The following is a 25268-nucleotide window of genomic DNA, read 5'->3' on the forward strand; positions in this document are numbered from 1 at the left end:
TCTCAAACCCTTTTCAACTATCACGCAATACATGAGCGTGAGCCATGGATATAGCACTATAGGTGGGATAGAGTGTGGTGGTGGTTGTGAGACAAAAAAGGAGGAGATGGTCACATTGACTCGGCGTATCAAAGGACTATGGAGATGCCCATTAATAGATATCAATGTGAATGAGTAGAGATTGCCATACAAAGGATGCACTAGAGCTATAAGTATGTGAAAGCTCAAAAGGAGAACTATTGGGTGTGCATCAACTTGCTTGCTCACGAAGACCTAGGGCAATTTTGAGGAAGCCCATCATAGGAATATACAAGTCAAGTTATATAATAAATATTCCCACTGGCATATGGTGGTGACGAAACGAGAGGCTCTCGATCATGAATAACATGGTGCTATTATGAAGCACAAGTGTGAAAAAAGATAGTAGCATTGTCCCTTCTCTCTTGTTCTTTTTTTATTTGGGCTCTAAGGGCTCTCTCTTTTTTTTATTTTTTTATTTGGGCTCTTTGGCCTTTTTTTTATTTCCTCACATGGGACAATGCTCTAATAATGATGATCATCACACTTTTATTTACTCATAGCTCAAAGCTTAGAACGATGATGACTCCATAGGAAATGCCTACGCTAGTGCATCGGGATGTGCAACGATCTAGCTTGGCGTATGACGTTGAAACATCTCGCTAGCTGTCTTACGATCATGCAATGTCAACATGAGAGTGACGGCACAAGTCATGAGACGGAACGGTGGGAGTTGCCTGGCAATATATCTCGGAATGGCTATGAAAATGCCATAGTAGGTAGGTATGGTGGCTGTTTTGAGGAAGGCATATGGTGGTTTTGTGCACCGACAAAAATTGCGCGGCGCTAGAGAGGCTAGCAATGGTGGAAGGTGAAAGTGCATCTATACCATGGACTCACATTAGTCATGAAGAACTCACATACTTGTTGCGAAAGTTTTTATTAGTAATCGAAACAAAGTGCTAAACGCATACTCCTAGGGGAAGGGTTGGTAGGTGTAAACCATCGGCGATCCCGACCGCAACACAAAGGATGACAATCAAAAGATCAATTATGCTCCGACTTCCTAACATAGCGGTTCACCGTATGTGCATGTTACGAGAATCACTAACCTCAACACAAGTATTTCTGGATTCACAACACCCTACTAACATAGCTCTTAATATTACCAAATCCACGCCTCAAAACTAATTGAGAGGAATCAAACTTCTCTTTCTACTCAATGCACATGAAGATGGAAGTTTTTGTATCCTATTTGTGTACCTATAACCTTTGGGACTACTTTCATAGCACAAGACAACTACCAAGTTACGCACCACCATGCTCTAAAAGATCTAAGTGAAGGACATAGAGCAAAATTATCTAGCTCAAAAGATATAAGTGAAGCACAATGAGCATTCTAGCAAATTCACGATGAGTGCATGTCTCTATCAAAATGTGTGCATCAAGGATGATTGTGACACAACAAAAAGAAAAGCCTCCTACGATACAAGACGCTCCAAGCAAAACACATATCATGTGGTGAATAAAAATATAGCTCCAAGTAATGTTACCGATGGATTAAAGACGAAAGAGGGGATGCCTTCCCGGGACATCCCCAAGATTAGGCTTTTTGGTGTCCTTGAATTTGGTTTGGGATTCCTTGGGCATCCCCAAGGTTGAGCTCTTTCGACTCTTTATCCCTTTGTCCATGAGAACATCACCCAAAACTTGAAAACTTCACATCACAAAACTTAAACAGAAACTCGTGATATCATTAGCACAAGAAAACAAACTACCACCTTTTTATGTACTGTAGGAAACTTTAATTCTATTAATATTGGTGTTAGATTACTGTATTCTCACTTTTCCATGGCTAGTACCCCCCTATACTATGCATATTTTCATCAAAACAAGCAACCAACTCAACAAAAACAGAATCTTTCAAAAACAGACCAGTCTGTAGTAATATGTATACTTCGTATACTTCTGGTACCTCAAAAATTCTGAAAAATTACGACTTCCTGGGAAAAAGGCATATCAACCAACAGCAAAAAGAATCAACTCAAAAGCTCTTTCTGAATAGAAATGAAAAATAATCTCGTTAGCGAAAAGTTTCTGTCTTTTTCTAGCAGGATCAAACAACCATCACCAAGACTAGTCATAAAGGTTTTGCTTGGCTCAAACACAAAAAGAAACACAAAAGACACAATCATAATAGAATTATGATGGTGTGGATGCAACAAAACAGAAATAAAAAGATAAATTCATTGGGTTGCCTCCCAACAAGCGCTATTGTTTAACGCCCTTAGCTAGGCATTGATAATTCAATGATGCTCACACAAAAGACAAGAATTGAAGCACAATGAGAGCATCATGAGGCATGTGAAAATCACATCTAAGTCTAACATACTTCCTATGCATAGGCATTTTATAGGAAAACAAATTGGCAAGACAACCAATAGTTACCAAATGCAAGGAAGAAGAAAGAGACAATATCAATCTCAACATAAAGAGAGGTAATTTGGTAACATGAACGTTTCTACCACAATATTTTCCTATCTCATAGAAATTACATGTGGGATCATAATCAAATACAACAATATATATATCACAAAGGATATTCTTTTCATGATCCACATGCATGCAAAGTTGACGCTCATCAAAATTAGTGGGATTATCATCAACTAAAGTCATGACTTCTCCAATCCCACTTTCAATATTATTGCAAATATCATATTCATCATGAGGCTTAAACAAATTTTCAAGATCACAAGAAAAATCATTACCCCAATCATGATCATTGCAACAAGTAGAGTACATAGCAGAACTAGCATCCCCAAGTTTAGGGTTTTGCATATTTTTATCATGACTGTCACTAATAGAATTTATAGTGAAACCATTGCAATCATGCTTTTCATTCAAGGAGCCCTCGTGAATCACTTCATAAATTTCTTCATCACGATTTTCAGATTCACTTATCTCAAGCAAAACTCCATAAAGATAGTCAAGTGCACTCAACTCACTAGCAATTGGATCTCTTAAAGAGATTAGCAAGTGGATGAGGATCGATATCAATAGATTTTCAGCAGGCGAAGATGCAAGCATATTGAAGGCACATAGTGCACAAAGAAAGGAAAGGCAAACAAAAAAGGCAAAAAAAATTTGTAAATTTTTGTTTTTCAGAAGTGGGGGAGAGGAAAACGAGAGGCAAAAAAGTAAATGCAAGAGATGAGTTTGCGACAGTTACTTGGGTGAGTACTTGACTTGTTACTCCCCGGCAACGGCGCCAGAAATCCTTCTACTACTTCTCAAACAACAGCGCCAGAAATTGACACGTTGACAGAGACTTGCTTGTGTTGGTTTTTCCCTTGAAGGGGAAAGGGTGATGCAGCACAGGAGCAGTAAGTATTTCCCTCAGTTTGAGAACCAAGGTATCAATCCAGTAGAAGAATCTCGTCAAGTCCAGAGTACCTGCGCAAACACAAAAGAGCTTGCACCCAACGCTATAAAGGGGTTGTCAATCCCTTCAAGATTGATTGCAAAGTGAGATCTTAAGGCGGAAAGTGCAACGAAGTAAAAGTGCAAGGCTGAAAATATGGTGTGAAGTAGACCCGGGGGGCATAGTGTTCACTAGAGGCTTCTCTCAAAATAGAAAATATTACAGTGGTGAACAAATTACTGTCGAGCAATTGATAGAACCGCGCAAAGTCATGACGATATCTAAGGCAATGATCATACATATAGGCATCACGTCCGAAACAAGTAGAACGATACTTTCTGCATCTACTACTATTACTCCACACATCAACCGCTATCCAGCATGCATCTAGTGTATTGAGTTCATGACGAACAGAGTAACGCCTTAAGAAAGATGACATGATGTAGAGGGATAAACTCAAACCAATGATGAAAACCCCATCTTTTTACCCTTGATGGCAACAACACGATGCGTGCCTCGCTACCCCTTATGTCACTGGGTGAGGTCACTGCACGGTATGAACCCAAAACCAAGCACTTCTCCCATTGCAAGAATCATAGATCAAGCTGGCCAAACAAAACCCACAACTCGAAGAGAATTACAAGGATATGAAATCATGCATATAAGAGATATCAGAAGAAACTCAAATAAGATTCATAGATAATCCGATCATAAATCCACAATTCATCGGATCTCGACAAGCACACCGTAAATAAAATTACATCGGATAGATCTCCATGAAGATCATGGAGAACTTTGTATTGAAGATCCAAGAGAGAGAGAAGAAGCCATCTAGCTACTAGCTATGGACCCGTAGGTCTATGGTGAACTACTCACGCATCATCGGAGAGGTCATGGTGTTGATGAAGAAGTCCTCCGTATCCGAATCCCCCCTCCGACAAGGTACCAGAACGTGCCCCAGATGGGATCTTGCGGAGACAATAGCTTGCGGCGGCAGAAAAGTGTTTTCGTGGCTCCCGTGATTTTTCTGGGATTTTAGGGAATATATAGGCGAAAGACCTAGGGCAGAGGAGGCCCAGGGAGCCCACAAGCCTGGGAGGCACGCCCCCTGGCCGCGTCTAGGGGCTTGTGGTGTACCTGGTGACCCCCTATCTTAGTTCTCAAGTCTCTTGATCGTCTTCTGTTTCGGAAAAAAAATCCTTTTGGAAGTTTCTTTCCGTTTGGACTGCGTTTAAAATCTTCCTCTGAAAAGGGTCACAAACACAGAAAAAACAGGAACTGGCACTTGGCACTGAGTTAATAAGTTAGTCCCAAAAAAGATATAAAAGGCATACAAAACATCCAAAGTTTGACAAGATAATAGCATGAAACCATCAAAAATTATAGATAAGTTGGAGACGTATCAGACCGCTGAATATAGATGTGGGAAGGTGATGGAGGTGTTGGTGAAGATGACGAAGGTGTTAGTGTAGATCGACGTCACCCGATGATGTCCCGGGCGGCGTTCCGGCGCCGCCGGGAGAGAGTGGGAGAGAGCCCGCCTTCTTCTTATTCTTCCTTGACGTCCTCCCTAGATGGGAGAAGGGTTTCCCCTCTGGTCCATGGTATCCACGGCGACGGAGGGGTGAGAGCCCCTCTCCGAGATTGGATCTCTCTCTCTCTGTGTCCTTCTGTTTCTGCGCTCCCAGATTCTGGCTTTCACCGTTTCTTAAATTCCCGGAGATCCGTAACTCCGATTGGGCTGAAATTTTAACACGATTTTCTTCTGGATTTTATCTTTCTTGTGGAGAAAGAAGGGCCCAACCGCATTAGGGATTGGTCACAAGCCTGCTAGCCGTGCCATAGGGGGGCGCGCCTCCAAGGCTTGTGACCTCCTCGGGCATCATTTCGCGTAGATTCTTCTTCCCAAAAATCATAAATATTCCAAAAAAAATCCTCCTAGTTTTTTTATTGCGTTTGGACTTCTTTGGTATGGATAATCTGCGAAACAAAAAACATGCAACAAACAGGAACTGGCACGGGGCACTGGATCAATATGTTAGTCTCAAAAATAGTATAAAAAGTTGCCAAAAGTATATGAAAGTTGTAGAATATTGGCATGAAACTATCAAAAATTATAGATACGACGGAGACGTATCAGCATTCCCAAGCTTAATTCCTGCTCGTCCTCGAGTAGGTAAATGATAAAGAAGATAATTTTTTATGTGGAATGCTACCTAGCATAATCTTGATCATATAATCTAATCATGGCATGAATACTAAAACACGAGTGATTCAAAGCAATAGTCTATCATTTGACATAAAGACAATAATATTACAAGCATACTAACAAAGCAATCATGTCTTCTCAAAATATCATGGCCAAAGAAAGTTATCCCTACAAAATTATATAGTCTGGCTATGCTCCATCTTCCCCACACAACATATTTAAATCATGCACAACCCCGGTTTTAGCCAAGCAATTGTTTCATACTTTAGTGTTCTCAAACTTTTTCAACTTTCACGCAGTACATGAGCGTGAGCCATGGACATAGCACTATAGGTGGAATAGAATATGGTGGTTGTTGAGAAGACAAAAAGGAGTAGATAGTCTCACATCAACTAGGCGTATCAACGGGCTATGGAGATGCCCATCAATAGATATCAATGCGAGTGATTAGGGATTGCCATGCAACAGATGCACAAGAGCTATAAGTTTATGAAAGTTCAAAAAGAAACTAGTGGGTGTGCATCCAACTCGCTTGCTCACGAAGACCTAGGGCAATTTGAGGAAGCCCATCATTGGAATATACAAGCCAAGTTCTATAATGAAAATTTCCCACTAGTATATGAAAGTGACAACATAGGAGACTCTCTATCATGAAGATCATGGTGCTACTTTGAAGCACAAGTGTGGTAAAGGATAGTAGCATTGTCCCTTCTCTCTTTTCTCTCATTTTTTATTTTTTTTATTCTCCCTTTTTTTGGTGGGCTTCTTTGGCCTCTTTTTTTTATTTGGGCTTCATTGGCCTCTTTTATTACTTCCTCACATGGGACAATGCTCTAATAAGGACGATCATCACACTTTTATTTACTTACAACTCGATATTTAGAACAAAATATGACTCTATATGAATGCCTCCGGCGGTGTACCGGGATGTGGAATGATCTAGCGTATCAATGGCATCAAAAAACGGACAAGCCATGAAAACATCATGCTAGCTATCTTACGATCATGCAAAGCAATATGACAATGATGGTGCGTGTCATAATAAACGGAACGATGGAAGTTGCATGGAAATATATCTCGGAATGGCTATGGAAATGCCATAATAGGTAGGTATGGTGGCTGTTTTGAGGAGGGGTATATGGTAGGTGTAATGCACCGGCGAAAGTTGCGCAGTACTAGAGAGGCTAGCAATGGTGGAAGGGTGAGAGTACGTATAATCCATGGACTCAACATTAGTCATTAAGAACTCACATACTTATGGAAAAAGTCTATTAGTCATCGAAACAAGGTACTACACACATGCTCCTAAGGGAAGGGTTGGTAGAAGTTAACCATCCCGCGATCCCGAGTTCCACACAAAGGATGACAATCAATAAATAAATCATGATCCGACTTCGTCACATAAGGGTTCACCATATGTGCATGCTACGGGAATCACAAACCTTAACACAAGTATTTCTATGAATACACAATTACTCACTAGCATGACTCTAATATCACATCTTCATGTCGCAAAACTATTGCAAGGAATCAAACATATCATATTTAGTGATCTACAAGTTTTATGTAGGATTTTATGACTAACCATGTGAATTACCAAGTCCTGTTAACCCTCTAAATAGGTAGAAGTGAAGCATGAGAGTTTAATTCTTTCTAAAAAAGATATGGCCCGCTCTAACAAATATAAGTGAAGCAAAAGAGCATTCTACAAATGGCGTTTTTCTATGTGTAGGGAAACAGGCAATCCAAACTTCAAATGATATAAGTGAAGCACATGAAGCATTCTATAAAGCCATACTCAAAAGATATAAGTGAAGTGCAAAGAGCATTCTATAAATCAACCAAGTACTATATCATACCAGCATGGTGCATAAAAGAAAAAGGAAAAATAAACAAAAAAGACGCTCCAAGAATTTGCACATATCATGTGACGAATAAAAATATAGCTCCGAGTAAAATTACCGATAGATTGTAGACGAAAGAGGGGATGCCTTCCGGGGCATCCCCAAGCTTAGACGCTTGAGTCTTCCTTGAATATTACCTTGGGGTGCCTCGGGCATCCCCAATCTTAGGCTCTTGCCTCTCCTTATTCCTTCATCCATCGCGGTCTCATCCAAAACTTGAAAACTTCAATCACACAAAACTCAACGAAACCTTCATGAGATCCGTTAGTATAATAAAGTAAATCACCACTTTAAGTACTGTTGTGAACTCATTCCAAATTCATATTAGCATTATATCTACTGTAATCCAACTTCACCATGGCTCATACCCCCCGATACTACCCATAGATTCATCAAAATAAGAGAACAATGCAAAGAAAACAGAATCTGTCAAAAACAGAACAATCTGTAGTAATCTGAACTTATACCACACTTCTGATACTCCAAAAATTCCAAAAATTCCAAAAATTAGGAAAATTTGTATATCAATCAGCATAAAAAAGAATCAACTCAAAATCTTTTTCTTGATAGGAATCAAAAATAATTTCGTGAGCACAAAGTTTCTGTCTTTTTCAGCATGATCAAACAACTATCACCCAAACTAATAATAAAGGCTTTACTTGGCACATTATTTTTGTAATACAATGGAATTGTACAAGGGGATAATTATTTTTGCAAGAAACTTCCATGAAAAATTCTACATTGTTTCCATGAGCATGAACAGAAGTGTTCAAGGTCGACCCTCACTTCCGCAATGCATCACCTTTCAATCGCTTCTCGTTCTGAAAAAGTTTTAAGTTCACCTGTATATTTTTTTTGTTTTTAAACTATATAAAAGCACTCAACAGAAATAAATGACTCTCTAAAACTTCCGGGTTGTCGCCCAGGCAGCGCTTTCTTTAAAGCCATTAAGCTAGGCATAAAGTGCTTAAGTAATGGATCCACCCGGATCCCAAGGTATATCAAAGCCAATTTTAATTAACAATGATTTGTAATTTAGTAGTGAGCACAAGGTAACATATATCATGCAATGACGAAGTCTAACTCTCTTCCTATGCATTGGCATGTCATAAAAGAACAATTCATGCACATGAAGTAAAGGCCAATACATAGCATAAGCAGTTTCTTGCAATTTTATCGTATTGGAAACATAGAGAGGTGGAGATGTAGTTCCTCTCTCATAATAATTGCAAGTAGGAGCAGCAAGCACATGCATATTATATTCATCAAATAATCATGTGTAATAGTAGAAGGCAAGCCATCTATGTAATCCCTAATAAGAGCAAACTTCTCCAATATAGTGTAGTTGAGAGAGTTCAAAAAGATAATAGGACTATCATAAGTGGGTGCGATAGCAACAATTTCATGTTTAACATAAGTAACTATAGAAAGTTCATCTTCATAAGCATCATTCATATTGGCATCATGGCCACAAGCATAGCAAGCATCAAGTTCATCAAAAAGGGATATTTCAAACGAATCCAAGGGATCATAGCAATCAACATAGCATTCATCCTTCGGTAAGAACGAAGGAAAATTAAACAATGTATGAGTTGAAGAGTTACTCTCATTATAAGGTGGGCACGGTAGCTAGTCCGCTCTTCCTCCTTTTGTTCTTCGCTCTCCTCGTCATCTTCTTCATCAAATGAGCTCACAGTTTCAGCATTTTCTTCTTCCATAGTTTCCTGCAAAATATTAGTCTCTTCTTGGGAAGCATAGAATTTCTCCATAAATCGATCAATATGGGCATTATATTCATAATTAGTATATCAATAATGAAGAATAACCAAATTTTCAGATCGGTAAGCAGCATCATCATTATCATCACACATTTTGAACAGAGCTTCAATTTCATAAGCACCCATAAAAGCAACAAACTCTTCTATTTGTTCCACATCATAGTAATCACATATACCATTAGTATAAGAAGCCAAGGTTTCATTAGCATTAAATTTACGAGAAAAGGGAAGGTGTTTAGCCTTCATCCTAGAGCAACAAGTAATATCATATCTCGAGCATAGCTCCCAAGCATACCATTTCAACATATGAATTTGATCCCATAATAGCTTCCCTTTTTGAGTCAAACGATAATCCCTAAAGTATTCACATTGATCCAACGTGTATCCCATTATATAATTTAATGGGGTTTTCTCAGGATGATTAAAGAAGTGCATGATGTTTTCCACATAACGAGCATCGAGGGTTTTAGGAGGTTCCCCATCTCCATGAGCAGCAAGTACACCTAATTTTTTTGGTATTTCGTGTTCCATGTCCATAACTAAAGATAGAGAACAACTTAGAACAGCAAATAAATCTACTTAGTGATAAAGCAAACAAGCACATACGAGAATATTCACCCCACGCTACTGCTCCCGGACAAAGGCGCCAGAAAAAGGTCTTGATAACCCACAAGTATAGGGGATCAATTGTAGCCTTTCTTGATAAGTAAGAGTGTCGAACCCAACGAGGAGCTAAAGGTAGGACAAATATTCCCTCAAGTTCTATCGACCACCGATACAACTCTACGCACACTTTACGATCGCTTTACCTAGAACAAGTATGAAACTGGAAGTACTTTGTAGGTGTGATAGGTGATGTCAACTGTTATTCCCCTTGCAACGGCACCGGAAGAATGCTGCTAGCACTCTCCAGCAATCGAAACTAGAAGAATGTTGTTGACGGCCCACAAGCGCATAGGATCGTAGCAGTTTTCGAGGGTAGAGTATTCAACCCAAATTTGTTGGTACGCCTATAGGAGGTGAGAGGATACTCTCAAGTATTAGCAGCTGAATATGTCAGATTCAACCACACCTGAAAGATTAGTATCTGCAAGCAAAGTATCAGTAGCAAAGTAGTATGATAAGAACGGTGTCAGAAACGATCTGTTGATGGCAGACTATTCCTAACGATTGTACCAATGGCGCCAAGTTGCCTCGTTGACGGAAGTTGTCAGTTCCCGTCAACGACCAGCGAACCAAAATTGTAGCAGGTAGCAGCAGTGTAACGAGCAATAGCAGCGGCAAGGAAAAGCAGTAGTGACAGCAGTAGCAAGTAGCAAGAGTAGCAAGCGATAGTAGTAGCAACAGTAGCAGCAGAGCAAGACAAGTAACAACAGTAGCAACAGTAGTAACAGCGGCAGAGCAAGACAAGTAACAGCAGTAGGAGGACAAACTCGTAGTCAATGGGTTGGTGATTTGTTTGGATGATATTCATCATGCAACCGTTATAACACGGAGAGATATGTGGCTAACTCCCGTTCGTCAATGTGATGTAGGCATGCATTCCGTGTGTCGTCATACATGCTTAGGGAAAAGAACTTGCATGACATCTATTGTCCATCTCTCCCGTGGCAGCGGGGTCCAAAAGGAAACTACGGGATATTAAGGTTCTCCTTTTAATAAAGAACCGGACCAACGCGTTAGCACTTGGTGAACACATGAACTCCTAAAACTATGGTCATCACCATGAGTGGTTCCGGTTATTGTCACTCCGGGGTTGCTGGATCATAACACATAGTAGGTAACTACAACTTGCAAGATCGGATCTAAAACACACATATATTGGTGACAACAGAATAATTTCAGATCGGAAATCATGGCACTCGGGCCCTAGTGACAAGCATTAAGCATGGCAAAGTAGTAGCAACATCAATCTCAGAACATAGTGGATACTAGGGATCAATCCCCATCAAAACTAACTCGATTACATGATAGATCTCATCCTACTCATCACCGCCCAGCGAGCCTACGAATTGATTACTCATGAACGACAAAAAGCTTCATGGAATTGGAGAGGGAAGAAGGTTGATGCTGACGATGGCGACGGTTTCCCCTCTCCGGAGCCCAAGACGGACTCCAGATCTGCCCTCCAGATGAAGAACAGGTGGTGGCGGCGGCTCCGTATTGTAAACACAACGAAAACTTCTCTTTTTTATTTTTTCTGGGACGAAAGTGAACTTATAGACCTGAGGTTGGGGTCGGCAGAGCCGTGTGGGCCCCACCAGCCTGCCCATCGCCACCAGGGGGGTCGTGGCGGAGCCAGGGCTTGTGGCCCACTCGCCCACCCCCTCAGGTGGAACTTGGCGCAGATATTTTTCATATTTTCCAAAATTGCTCCCCGTAAATTTTCAGGACGTTTGGAGAACTTTGATTTCTGCACAAAAATAACACCAAGGCAATTCTGCTAAAAACAACATCAGTCCAGGTTAGTTCCATTCAAATCATGCAAATTAGAGTCCAAAACAAGGGCAAAAGAGTTTGGAAAAGTAGATACGATGGAGACGTATCAATAGGATAGGCTTGCAATAAAGTAAAGAACACGATAATAAAAACTAAGGGCTGTTTCGATGAAGAAACAATTACGTTAGTTTAACGAGTGTGGAAAAGTGGTGGTAGGAGTTGCAGAATTGCCCCTAGGCAATTGACTACGTTACTAGACGATAGCAAGTTTTATGTGGGAGAGGCCACTGCTAGCATGTCATCCCTTACTTGGAATTCTATGCACTTATGATTGGAACTATTAGCAAGCATCCGCAACTACTAACGTTCATTAAGGTAAAACCCAACCATAGCAATAAGATATATTGGTCCCCCTTCAATCCCGTATGCATCAATTTCTATTCTAGGCTGAAGCTTCTGTCACCCTTGCCCTCCAATACATAGTCCTATCAACATACTAGTTTAATGCTATGGTTAGACTTTGTCTTAATTCTTCTTTCGTAGTTGCAGATGCTTGCTAGAGGGGTTAATCATAAGTGGGATGCTTGTCCAAGTAAGGGCAGTACCCAAGCGCCGGTCCACCCACATATCAAACTATCAAAGTAGCGAACGCGAATCATATGAACATGATGAAAACTAGCTTGACAGAATTTCCCATGTGTCCTCGGGAGCGCTTTACCTCCTATAAGACTTTGTCCAGGCTTATCCCTTGCTACAAAAGGGATTGGGACACTTTGCTGCACCGTTGTTACTTTTGTTACTTGTTACTTGCTACGAATCATCTCACCACACAACTACTTGTTACCGATAATTTCAGTGCTTGCAGATATTACCTTGCTGAAAACCACTTGTCAGATCCTTCTGCTCCCCATTGGGTTCGACACTCTTACTTATCGAAAGGACTACGATATATCCCCTTTATTTGTGGGTCATCAAGACTCTTTTCTGGCTCCGTTGCCGGGGAGTGAAGCGCCTTTGGTAAGTGGAATTTGGTAAGGAAACATTTATATTGTGTGCTGAAATTTATTGTCACTTGTCACTATGGAAACTAATCCTTTGAGGGGCTTGTTCGGGGGTATCTTAGCCTTGAACAGAAGCACAAAGAGTTTCTCCTCAACCTGCTGCACCCACTGAAAATATTTTCTATGAATTTCCTTCGGGTATGCTTGAGAAACTGCTGGCTAATCCTTTTACATGAGATGGAACATCACATCGAGACTTGCATCTAATATATGTAGATGAAGTTTGTGGTTTACTAAGCTTGCAGGTTTGCTCGAGGATGTGGTCAAGAAGAAGGTCTTTCCCTTATCTTTGAGGGATAAGGCGTTGACATGGTATAGGCTATGTGATGATACTGGATCATGGAACTACAATTGGTTGAAATTGGAATTTCATCAAAAGTTTTATCCTATGCATTTAGTACATCGTGATCGGAATTATATTTATAATTTTTGGCCTCATGATAGAGAAAGCATCACTCAAGCTTGGGGGAGGCTTAAATCAATGTTATATTCATGCCCCAACCATGAGCTCTCGAGAGAAATTATCATTCAGAACTTCTATGCTCGGCTTTCTCATGATGATCGCACCATGCTTGACACTTCTTGTACTGGTTCTTTTATGAAGAGAGATATTGACTTCAAATGGAATTTATTGGAGAGAATTAAACGCAACTCTGAAGATTGGGAGCTTGATGAAGGTAAGGAGTCAGGTATGAATTTCAAGTTTGATTGCGTTAAATCCTTTGTTGAAACAAATACTTTTTGTGATTTTAGCGGTAAGTATGGACTTGACTTTGAGATAGTAGCTTCATTGTGTGAATCATTTTCTGCTCATATTGATCTCCCCAAAGAGAAGTGGTTTAAATATAATCCTCCCTTAGAAGTCAATGTAGTTAAACCCAATCCAGTTGAAGAGAAAGTCATTGCCTATAATGATCCTATTGTTCCCAGTGCTTACATTGAGAAACCACCTTTCCCTGTTTGGATAAATGATCATTCTAAAGATTCAACTATGATACATAGAGGCTACATTAGAACACCTACACCCCTTGAGCAAATTAGAGTTGAACCTAGCATCGCTATTATCAAAGATATCCTGTCCGACAATGTTCATGGCCATAATATTCACTTCTCTAAAGATGCTGCTAGGATTGCTAAACCACACGCTAGAGACAAACATAGGCCTATTGTTGGCACGCCTGTTGTTTCTGTTAAGATAGGAGATCATTGTTATCATGGTTTATGTGACGTGGGTGCTAATGTTAGTGCAATACCTCAGTCCTTATATGATGAAATCAAAGACGAGATTGCACCTGTTGAGATAAAGCCTATTGATGTCACTATTCACCTTGCCAATAGAGATACTATCTGCCCTATGGGAATTGTTAGGTATGTTGAAGTCTTGTGTGGTAAAACAAAGTATCCTGCTGATTTCCTCGTTCTTGCTACCACCCAAGATAGCTTTTGTCCCATCATATTTGGCAGACCCTTCCTCAATACCGTCAATGCTCATATTGACTGTGAGAAGCAAACTATCATTATTGGCTTTGAAGGTGTGTCACATGAGTTCAATTTCTCCAAGTTTGGTAGACAACCTCAAGAAAAAGAGTTGCCTAGTAAGGATGAAACTATTTCCCTAGCTTCTATTGCTGTGCCTCCTACTGATCCTTTAGAGCAATATTTGCTTGAGCATGAAAATGATATGGATATGGATGAAAGGGATGAGATATATAGAGTTGTCTTAGAACAATATCCTATCCTTAAGAATAACTTGCCTGTTGAACTGCTTGGGGATCCACCCCCACCAAAGGGTGATCCTATGTTCGAGCTTAAACAGTTGCCTGATACTCTTAAGTATGCTTATCTTGATGAAAAAGAGATATATCCTGTCATAATTAGTGCTAGCCTCTTAGAGCATGAAGAAAAGAAGTTACTAAAAACTCCGAGGAAGCACCGTGCTGCTATTGGATATACTCTTGATGATCTCAAGGGCATTAGTCCCACTCTATGCCAGCACAAGATTAAAACTGGTCCTGTTTCCAAACCAGTTGTTGATCATCAACAGAGATTAAATCCTAAGATGAAAGAGGTAGTAAGAAAAGAAATACTAAAGCTCCTGGAAGCAGGTATTATCTATCCTATTGCTCATAGTGATTGGGTGAGTCCGGTGCATTGCGTCCCTAAGAAGGGAGGTATTACCGTTGTCCCCAATGATAAGGATGAATTGATCCCACAGAGGGTTATTACTGGCTATAGGATGATGATCGATTTTAGGAAATTGAATAAGGCCACTAGGAAAGATCATTACCCTTTGCCTTTTATCGACCAAATGCTAGAAAGACTATCTAAACACACACTTCTGCTTTCTAGACGTTTATTCTGGTTTCTCCCAAATACCTGTTGCGCAATCTGATCAGGAGAAAACCACTTTCACCTGCCCTTTCGGTACCTTTGCTTATAGACGTATGCCTTTTGGCTTATGTAATGCACCTGCTACCTTTCAAAGATGTATGATGGCTATATTCTCTGACTTTTGTGAAAATATTGTTGAGGTTTTCATGGATGACTTCTCCGTTTACGAGTCTTCTTTTGATGATTGCCTCAGCAACCTTGATCGATTCTTGCAGAGATGTAAAGACACCAACCTTGTCTTGAATTGGGAGAAGTGCCACTTTATGGTTAATGAAGGCATCGTCTTAGGACATAAAATTTCTGAAAGAGGTATTGAAGTCGATAAGGCTAAGGTTGATGCAATCGAGAAAATGCCATACCCCACAGATATCAAAGGTATAAGAAGTTTCCTTGGTCATGTTGGTTTCTATAGAAGGTTCATTAAAGACTTCTCTAAAATTTCTAGGCCTCTTACCAATCTCTTGCAAAAGGATATTCCTTTTGTTTTTGACGATGATTGTGAGGAAGTTTTCGAAATACTTAAGAAGGCCTTGATAACTTCACCTATTGTTCAACCACCTGACTGGAACTTACCTTTTGAAATCATGTGTGATGATAGTGATTATGCTGTTGGTGCTGTCCTAGGGCAAAGAGTTAATAAGAAGTTGAATGTTATTCACTATGCTAGTAAAACTCTAGACAGTGCCCAAAGAAACTATGCTACTACGGGAAAGGAATTTTTAGCAGTCGTGTTTGCATGTGAAAAGTTCAGGTCTTACATAGTTGATTCCAAAGTCACTATTCACACTGATCAGGTGCTATTAAGTACCTCATGGAGAAGAAAGACGCTAAACCTAGACTTATCAGATGGGTTCTCTTGTTACAAGAATTTGATTTGCATGTTGTCGACAGGAAGGGTGCTGATAACCCAGTAGCAGATAACTTGTCTAGGTTGGAGAATGTTCTTGATGACCCACAACCTATTGATGGTAGCTTTCCTGATGAGCAATTGAATGTCACCAATGCTTCACGTAGTGCATCGTGGTATGCTGATTATGCAAACTATATCGTTGCCAAATATATACCACCTAGTTTCACATTCCAGCAAAAGAAGAAATTCTTCTATGATTTAAGACATTACTTCTGGGATGATCCTCGCCTTTATAAGGAAGGAGTAGATGGTGTTATTAGATGTTGTGTACCCGAACATGAACAGGGACAGATCCTACAGAAGTGTCACTCCGAGGCCTAGGGAGGACACCATGCGGGAGATAGAACTGCACACAAGGTATTGCAATCAGGTTTCTATTGGCCCACTCTCTTCTAGGATGCCCGTAAGTTTGTCTTGTCTTGTGATGAATGTCAAATAATAGGTAATATCGGTAAACGTCAGGAAATGCCTATGAACTATTCACTTGTCATTGAACCATTTGATGTTTGGGGCTTTGATTATATGGGACCTTTTCCAAAATCCATCGGGTGTACTCATATTCTAGTTGTTGTTGATTACGTTAGTAAGTGGGTAGAAGCTATTCCGACTAGTAGTGCTGATCACAACACCTCTATCAGATGCTTAAATAAGTTATTTTCCCTAGATTTGGAGTCCCTAGATATCTAATGACCGACGGTGGTTCACATTTCATTCATGGTGCTTTTCGTAAAACGCTTGCTAAGTATGATGTCAACCATAGAATTGCGTGAACCTATCACCCTCAGTCCAGTGGTTAAGTAGAGCTAAGCAATAGAGAGATTAAACTGATTCTGCAAAAGACTGTCAATAGGTCTAGAAAGAATTGGTCTAAGAAGCTCGATGATCCATTGTGGGTTTATAGAACTGCCTATAAGAATCCCATGGGCATGTCTCCGTACAAAATGGTGTATGGTAAAGCATGTCATTTACCTCTTGAGCTAGAGCATAAAGCTTATTGGGCAATCAAAGAGCTCAACTTTGATTTCAAACTTGCTGGTGAGAAGAGGTTATTTGATATTAGCTCGCTTGATGAATGGAGAACTCAGGCATATGAAAATGCCAAGTTGTTCAAAGAAAAGTTTAAGAGGTGGCATGATAAAAGGATAAAAAAGCGTGAGTTCAATGTAGGTGATTATGTCTTGATATATAATTCTCATTTAAGATTTTTTGCACGCAAGCTTCTCTCCAAGTGGAAAGGTCCTTACATTGTTGAGGAAGTATATCGTTCCGGTGCCATCAAGATCAACAACACGGAAGGTAATTTTCCGAGAGTGGTAAATGGGCAGAGAATCAAGAATTATATCTAAGGTACTCCCATAAATGTTGAAAGCAATATTATCAATAGCATAACTCTGGAGGAGTACATAAGGGATATTTATCAGCCTGTTTCAGACTCCAAAAACGAAGAGGTTTGTGATTCGTTAAGTAAACAGACTCCAAAACTTTTCCAGTAGGAATTTTCCTCTGTTTTGGAGTCTTTAGACAATTAGAAAAATTTAAAGCAGTCCGGGAAGCGCACCAGGAGGCCACAAGCCTGCCAGGCGCGGGCCAGCCCCTGGGCGCGCCTCGGGGGCTTGTGACCACCTCGTGTGCTTCCCGGACTCCGTTTTCTTGCGGAGTACTCCTTCTGGTCAGAAAAATCACTATATATTCTCCCGAAAGGTCTGACCCTCATATCACGCAAATTTCCTCTGTTTTTGTTTCAAGCCTGTTTCTGCTGTAGATCTAGATCGCTATGGCATCACCAAAAACTGCAAAGGACAAGATCTTCGAGAAGAAAGACCGGAAGCGTGGAGGTGAGGCTCGAAGCAATGGAGCAACAAGTCTTCAAGTGCCAAGGGATGGTGGAGCGTGGACTCAACACCAACCATATGATGATCACGGAGTTCACCAACAAGCACAAGATTGACGCCAATGACATCGGGAAGCACCTCTCCAGGCTCTATGACAGAATTGATCACCTCCAAGCCCAGATCTATGTCCTGCAGAACCAAAACTGTAAGTATGAGTATAGATTTAAATCAATACAGTTGGCTGCAGATTTGAGGATTCCGGAGACTCGTTCATCTTTCCATGATGGGGCACCTATGCCTTGGAAGACGGAGGATCAAATGCAGGTTGCAACAACTCCACCACCATCACCTCCAAAGGAAGACAACTAGGCATGGGTATGGGCAATCCCCTTGGCTTGTGCCAAGCTTGGGGGAGTTGCCCCGGTATTGTATCACCATCACATCTTTTGCCTTTACCTTTGTTTTAGTTTGTTCCTTTTCAGTTTTCTCTTTCTCTAGTAGAATAAAGGTCTTAGTGTTTTAGGCTTAAGTTTTGCTTTGTGTCACCCCCGATGTATTCGAGCTCGTGAGCCATATAATAAATAGTGTCTTAGTTAAGGGCCTTGCCTCATGCCATGATCAGAAGAATGATAAAAGAAGAAAAGCATGAAAGATCATGTAATGATCTTATGGGAAGTGGTTGCTTCACATATAAAAGAAATGTTGATTGAAACTTGTTGAGGGTAGACAAACGTAGACCTTGGTCATTGTTGCAATTAATAGGAAGTGATAAAGGAGAGGTTCACATATAAATATATCATCTTTGACACCATCCATGATTGTGAACACTCACTAAACTATTGCATGCTTAGAAGTAGATGTTGGACAAGGAAGACAACATAATGAATTGTGTTTGCTTGGTTCCGAACAATGTTATATGACTAGAGATCCCTTAGCATATGACGATTGCTTCCACCTCTTATCAGCCAAAACTCCCGCACCAAGTAGAGATACTACTTGTGCATCCATAAACCTTCAATCCAGTTATGCCATGAGAGCCCACCATACCTACCTATGGATTGAATAAGATCCCTCAAGTAAGTTGTCATCGGTGCAAGCACTAAAAATTGCTCCCTAATATGTATGATCTATTAGTGTGTGGAAAATAAGCTTTGTACGAACCTGTGATGAGGAAGACATAAAAGCGACAGACTGCATAATAAAGTTCTTTATCACAGGAGGCAATATAAAGTGACGTTCCTCCACACTAATAGGACACACATCCAAACCTCAAAAGCGCACGACAACCTCTGCTTCCCTCTGCGAAGGGCCTATCTTGTACCTTTACATTTTGCCCTTGAAAGAGTCATGGTGATCTACACCAATTCCTTATTTCGCCTTTATCTTGGCTAACGTCATATGCTAAGGAAAGACCTATATTCATATGTCAACTTGGAAGTAAGTATTCATGAACTATTATTGTTGACATTACCCTTGAGGTAAATAGTTGGGAGGCGAAACTATAAGTCCCTATCTGTCTGTGTGTCCGACTGAAACTTTGATCTCATGAGTACCACGTGAGTTGTAGCAATTGTAGAAGACAAAAGGATGATTGAGTATGTGCATTTGCATTACAAGCTCTTATTTGACTCTTCCGATGTTATGATAAATTGCAATTGCTTCAATGACTAAAGGCTATCGGTTGTTAATTCTCGGTAAGTCTCTTGATCCATACTTTACTCTGTGAAGGAATTATCACTTTAGCATGAGAGATTATATGTTGGTATTGCTATTCTAACTATGATCATGATGCCTGCATGTTCGTATCTTGTTTTGTCGACACCTCTCTCCCTAAACATGTGGGCATATTTATTGATCTCGGCTTTCGCTTGAGGACAAGCGGGGTCTAAGCTTGGGGGAGTTGATACGTCCATTTTGCATCATGCTTTCATGTTGATATTTATCGATTTTTGGGCTATTATTACACTTCACGGTACAATACTTATGCCTTTTCTCTCTTATTTTGCAAGGTTCACATGAAGAGGGAGAATGCCGACAGCTAGGATTCTAGCCTGAAAAAGGAGCAAGTTTGAGATACCTATTCTGCGCAACTCAAAAAGCCGTGAAAATCAACGAGGATTTATTTTGGAATTTATAAAAAATACTGGGCCGAAGAAGTACAAGAGGGGCGCCAGCAGGAAGCCACAAGCCTGCTAGGCGCGGCCTCCCCCCTGGCCGCGCCTAGGGGGCTTGTGGGCTCCCACTTGGCCCTCTAGCCCCCTCTTTTGCTACAAGAAGGGTTTCATTCCAGAAATAATCAGGAGGAGGATTTTCGGAGGATTCGCCGCCGCCACGAGGCGGAACTTGAGCAGAACCAATCTAGAGCTCCGGCACGACGATCCTACCGGGGAAACTTCCCTACCGGAGGGGGAAATCGTCGCCATCGTTATCACCAACACTCCTCTCATCGGAGGGGACTCATCACCATCAACATCTTCATCAACACCATCTCATCTCCAAACCCTAGTTCATCGCTTGTAACCAATCTCCGTCTCGCGACTCCGATTGGTACTTGTAAGCTTGCTAGTAGTATTAATTACTCTTTGTAGTTGATGCTAGTTGGATTACTTGGTGGAAGATTATATGTTCAGATCCTTGATGCTACTCATTACCTCTCTGGTCATGAATATTATTATGCTTTGTGAGTAGTTACTTTTGTTCCTGAGGACATGGGATAAGTCATGCTATAAGTAGTCATGTGAATTTGGTATTCGTTCGATAATTTGATGTGTTTTATGTTATTTTTCCTCTAGTGGTGTTATGTGAACGTCGACTACATAACACTTCACCATTATTTGGGCCTAGAGGATGGCATTGGGAAGTAGTAAGTAGATGATGGGTTGCTAGAGTGACAGAAGCTTAAACCCTAGTTTATGCGTTGCTTCGTAAGGGGCTGATTTGGATCCACTAGTTTAATGCTATGGTTAGACTTTGTCTTAATTCTTCTTTCGTAGTTGCAGATGCTTGCGAGAGGGGTTAATCATAAGTGGGATGCTTGTCCAAGTAAGGGCAGTACCCAAGCGCCGGTCCACCCACATATCAAACTATCAAAGTAGCGAACGCGAATCATATGAACATGATGAAAACTAGCTTGACAGTATTTCCCATGTGTCCTCGGGAGCGCTTTACCTCCTATAAGACTTTGTCCAGGCTTGTCCCTTGCTACAAAAGGGATTGGGACACTTTGCTGCACCGTTGTTACTTTTGTTACTTGTTACTTGCTACGAATCATCTCACCACACAACTACTTGTTACCGATAATTTCAGTGCTTGCAGATATTACCTTGCTGAAAACCACTTGTCAGATCGTTCTACTCCTCGTTGGGTTCGACACCCTTACTTATTGAAAGGACTACGATAGATCCCCTATACTTGTGGGTCATCAGTGGCGCGCGGCGGTAACTCCTAGGTTGTAAGTGTTATCACCATAAAGTGCGCCATGCAAAATAGCCAGGGTTGGCGCATTGATACGAGCACCGAGCTTCATAGCAGTTATGCATTTCCCTATAAAGAGAGAGAAATAGTGCGCAGAAGGAAAATGCAAACCAGTGACCCTGACGTTTGATACGCCCCTAGATTCCCCAACAGTTAAGGTGAGAAGGAAACCCTCAAATTCCTCAGGCTTAGGCTCATGTATCCCCCCGTCAGAGGGGAGCAAGCAAATCTCACAAAATTCATCTAAATGCAATTCAAAGTTTGTTTCATAAAGAGCAAAGCGTACTTTCGGGGCACGAGGTGTGTTTAAGTAGTGAAAGTTTTGCACAAAGGAATTAGGAAGGAGATAGTATTGTTCACACTCATCTGCAAGGAAGTTGGTTAGCCGAGAATTTGCAACGAATTGCATGAATTCTTCATAAAAATCAGCTTCACTCATGAACGACATATGTAACCATCCATAAGGCCTAACCTCCGCGTTACGAAAAATGTTGACATCGCGATCTTGTGTACTCCCATAAGCTCCCTTGGGGATACGGCTAGAAGAACCTTTCCTTAAGAAATTCATTCGCCTAAGCACAAATTTCTGCAATTTTTGAGCCACAAATTTAAGTCAACAAAACTTTATAAGATTGATAGCAACAACTCATATGGTTATTGATACATGTGATCTGCGTTGGTTTTCCATCAAGAGGAATGGGTTATCGCAACACAATGTGGGTAAATATTTTGCTCAGTTATGAAACCAAGGTTTATCGAACCAATAGGAATATCAGCCACAACCGTCTTCAGTGGTTGCACAAAAAAGAACAAAAAACTAGCACCTAACGCGGGCAAGAGGGTTGTCAATCCTCTTGTCTTGTTATTTACAAGCAAGTGAGATGTGTAGATAATTCTAGATATCAAGATAAAGTAATAACAAGTAAATGGCAGCAAATTAATGAAGGTTTTATCAATATGTGGTGAATAGACCTGGGGGCCATAGCTTTCCCTAGTGGCATCTCTCATGAAAAATAGCACACGGTGGGTAAAAATTTATGTTGGGCAATTGACAGAAAAGCGGATAGTTATGCGATATACACGGTGTGATCATGTATATATATATGGACCACACCCATAAACAAATAGGTCGACTCCTGCCTCCACCTATTACTATTACTCCACTCATCGACAGCTATCCATCATGCATCTAGAGTATCAAGTAAAACAGAGTAATGCATGGAGAAGAATGACATGATGTAGACAAAGTAAACTCAAGCAATATGAATAAACCCCACCGTTTTATCCTTAGTAGTAGCAACATAAATACACATCTTGTCCCCTTCTGTCACTGGAATATAGAAATTCGCCACGTTGAACCTACCACAACACCCCTCTCTCACCAAAGAAATATCGATCTAGTTGGCCAAACAATTTCAACACATCACAGAGAATTATGAAACTATCATAATTATGCACATAAGAATGATATAAGTATTCATAGGAGACCCAAAATAGATCATGAATACTCTGAACATAAACCCACGATTCATCGAATCCCAACAAGCGCACCGCGCAAAAGGAATTACGTCATATTGATGAAAGCGAAGATGCGATGATCATTTTATTGAAGATCAAAGAGAGAGAGAGAGATTGCCATCTTGGTACTCGCCATGGACACGTAGTTCTGTGGTGAACTACTCACACATCATCATCGGGCAGCAAGGTTGATGAAAAGGCCCTCCGTGATCGATCCCCCCTCCGGCACGGTGCCGAAACGGAGCTCCAAATGGCCTCCCATCGAAATAGAGACTTTCGGTGGTGTAAAAAGTGTTTTGGTACTCCCTCTCGTGTTTTTAGGGTAGATGGGAATTTATAAGCCAAAGAACAGAGTCGGGAGGGCCATGAGGGAGGCACAAGCCATCATAGCACCCCCAAGGCCACACCCTTTTGGCTTGTGGGACCCTCGTGAGGCCTCCAACTTTCTGCCGATGCTCGTTGGTCTTGTTTTGGTCCAGAAAAAACACCAAAAAGTTCAAGGCAATTGGACTTCGTTTGGTATGGAAAACATAAAAGGTGAAAACACGCAGAAAACAACGACTCACACTAGGCACTGGTTCAATAGGTTAGTGTTCAAAAATAATATAAATTGGTAAATAAATACCCCAAAAGTATTCGAGAATGATAATATATCAGCATGGAACAATAAAAAATTATAGATACGTTGGAGACGTGCCAAGCATCCCCAAGCTTAATTCCTGCTTGTCCTCGAGTAGGTAAATAAAAAAAATAGAATTTTTTATGTGACATGCTATCTATGATGTAACCTTATGTATGTATGCTCATTGAGAAATGATGAATTAACACATATTAACACAAATACCTATAGGTAGAAGTAGCAAATCATTAATTTTTCAAAGTATAGGATCCTCAAAGATTGTTTTACCCATCGTCCATCTTTATTATATTAGCAAGGCATGGCTCCATCTTCACCACACTAATACAAATGTAAAGCATCATGGTGTCCAATCCAGGTAATTGGATCGTACTTTTCAATATGCATCAACTTTTTATTCTTCACTCAATACATGAGCGTGAACCATTAGACATAGCATAAAGGTGAAATAGAATATGGTGGTAGGTTTCAAAGGGGTAAAAGTGGAGAAGATAGTCTCACATCAACTAGGCGTACCAACGATCTATGGAGATGCCCGTTGATAGATATCTATGCGAGGAGTATGGATTAGCATGAAAATTGTTCACAAGATCTATAAGTTTACGAAAGCTCCACTGAAGCTAAGTGGGGTGTGCATCCAACTTGATTTCTCATGAAGACCTCAGGCATTTAGGAAGCCCCTCATTGGAATATACAAGCCAATTCTATGAAAAGGTGATTCCCACTAGCATATGAATGATATAACATGAGACTCTCTATATGAAAAACAAGGTGCCACTTTGAGGCACAAGTGTGGTAAAGAATAGTAGAAAAGTCCCTTCTCTCTTTTTCTCTCATTAATTTTTTATGTTGGGCTCATTTGGCCTCCCCATTTTTATTTCCTCACTGAGACAATGCTCTAATAATGATGATCATCACCATTTTATTTACTTACAACTCAATATGAAAACTGATAGGACGATATGACTCTGAATGTATGCCTCTAATAGTGTACTAGGATGTGTAAATATCTAGCATGACATGTATCAAAAATATGATGAAAGGTGGATTTGCCACAATACTATGTCAGCTCTATATGATCATGCAAAGCATTATGATGATGAACGAACTAGTCATGTGAAGTGACGATGGAATTTGCATGACAATATATCTCGGAATAGCTATGGAAATGACATGATAGGTGGTTATGGTAGCTGTATTGAGGAGGATATAAAAAGGTTTATGTGCAATAGTGAGTGTCATGTCATGGGGTTTGGATGCATCGACGAAAGTTGCACGTATCCTGAAGGTGACAACGGGCGATGCACGGTACACAAGAGGCTAGGAAATATGAGGAGGTGAGAGTGCTTGTGTCCATGGTGTCACATTAGTCATGAAGAACTCATATACTTATTGCAAAGTTTTATTAGTTTTATCACAAATCAAAGTATTCGCATGCCCCGAGGGAGAGGATTTGTAGGAACTAACCGTAGCGCGACTCTGACTCAAAACAACACTAGGATTTCAATGTGGAATATAAATGCTAACACATCATCACCATGCTTTTTAATTTTTTTAGATGAATAAGAAGTTTAATATCTCTTAATATGACACTTATATGAATTAATAATAATGCACTCACACCTTTCTCATATCACCACATCAATACCATTAACCCACAATTTCTCTATATGTGC

This window comes from Hordeum vulgare, chromosome 4H (genome assembly GCF_904849725.1).
Source record: "Hordeum vulgare subsp. vulgare chromosome 4H, MorexV3_pseudomolecules_assembly, whole genome shotgun sequence".
Lineage (NCBI taxonomy): Eukaryota > Viridiplantae > Streptophyta > Magnoliopsida > Poales > Poaceae > Hordeum > Hordeum vulgare.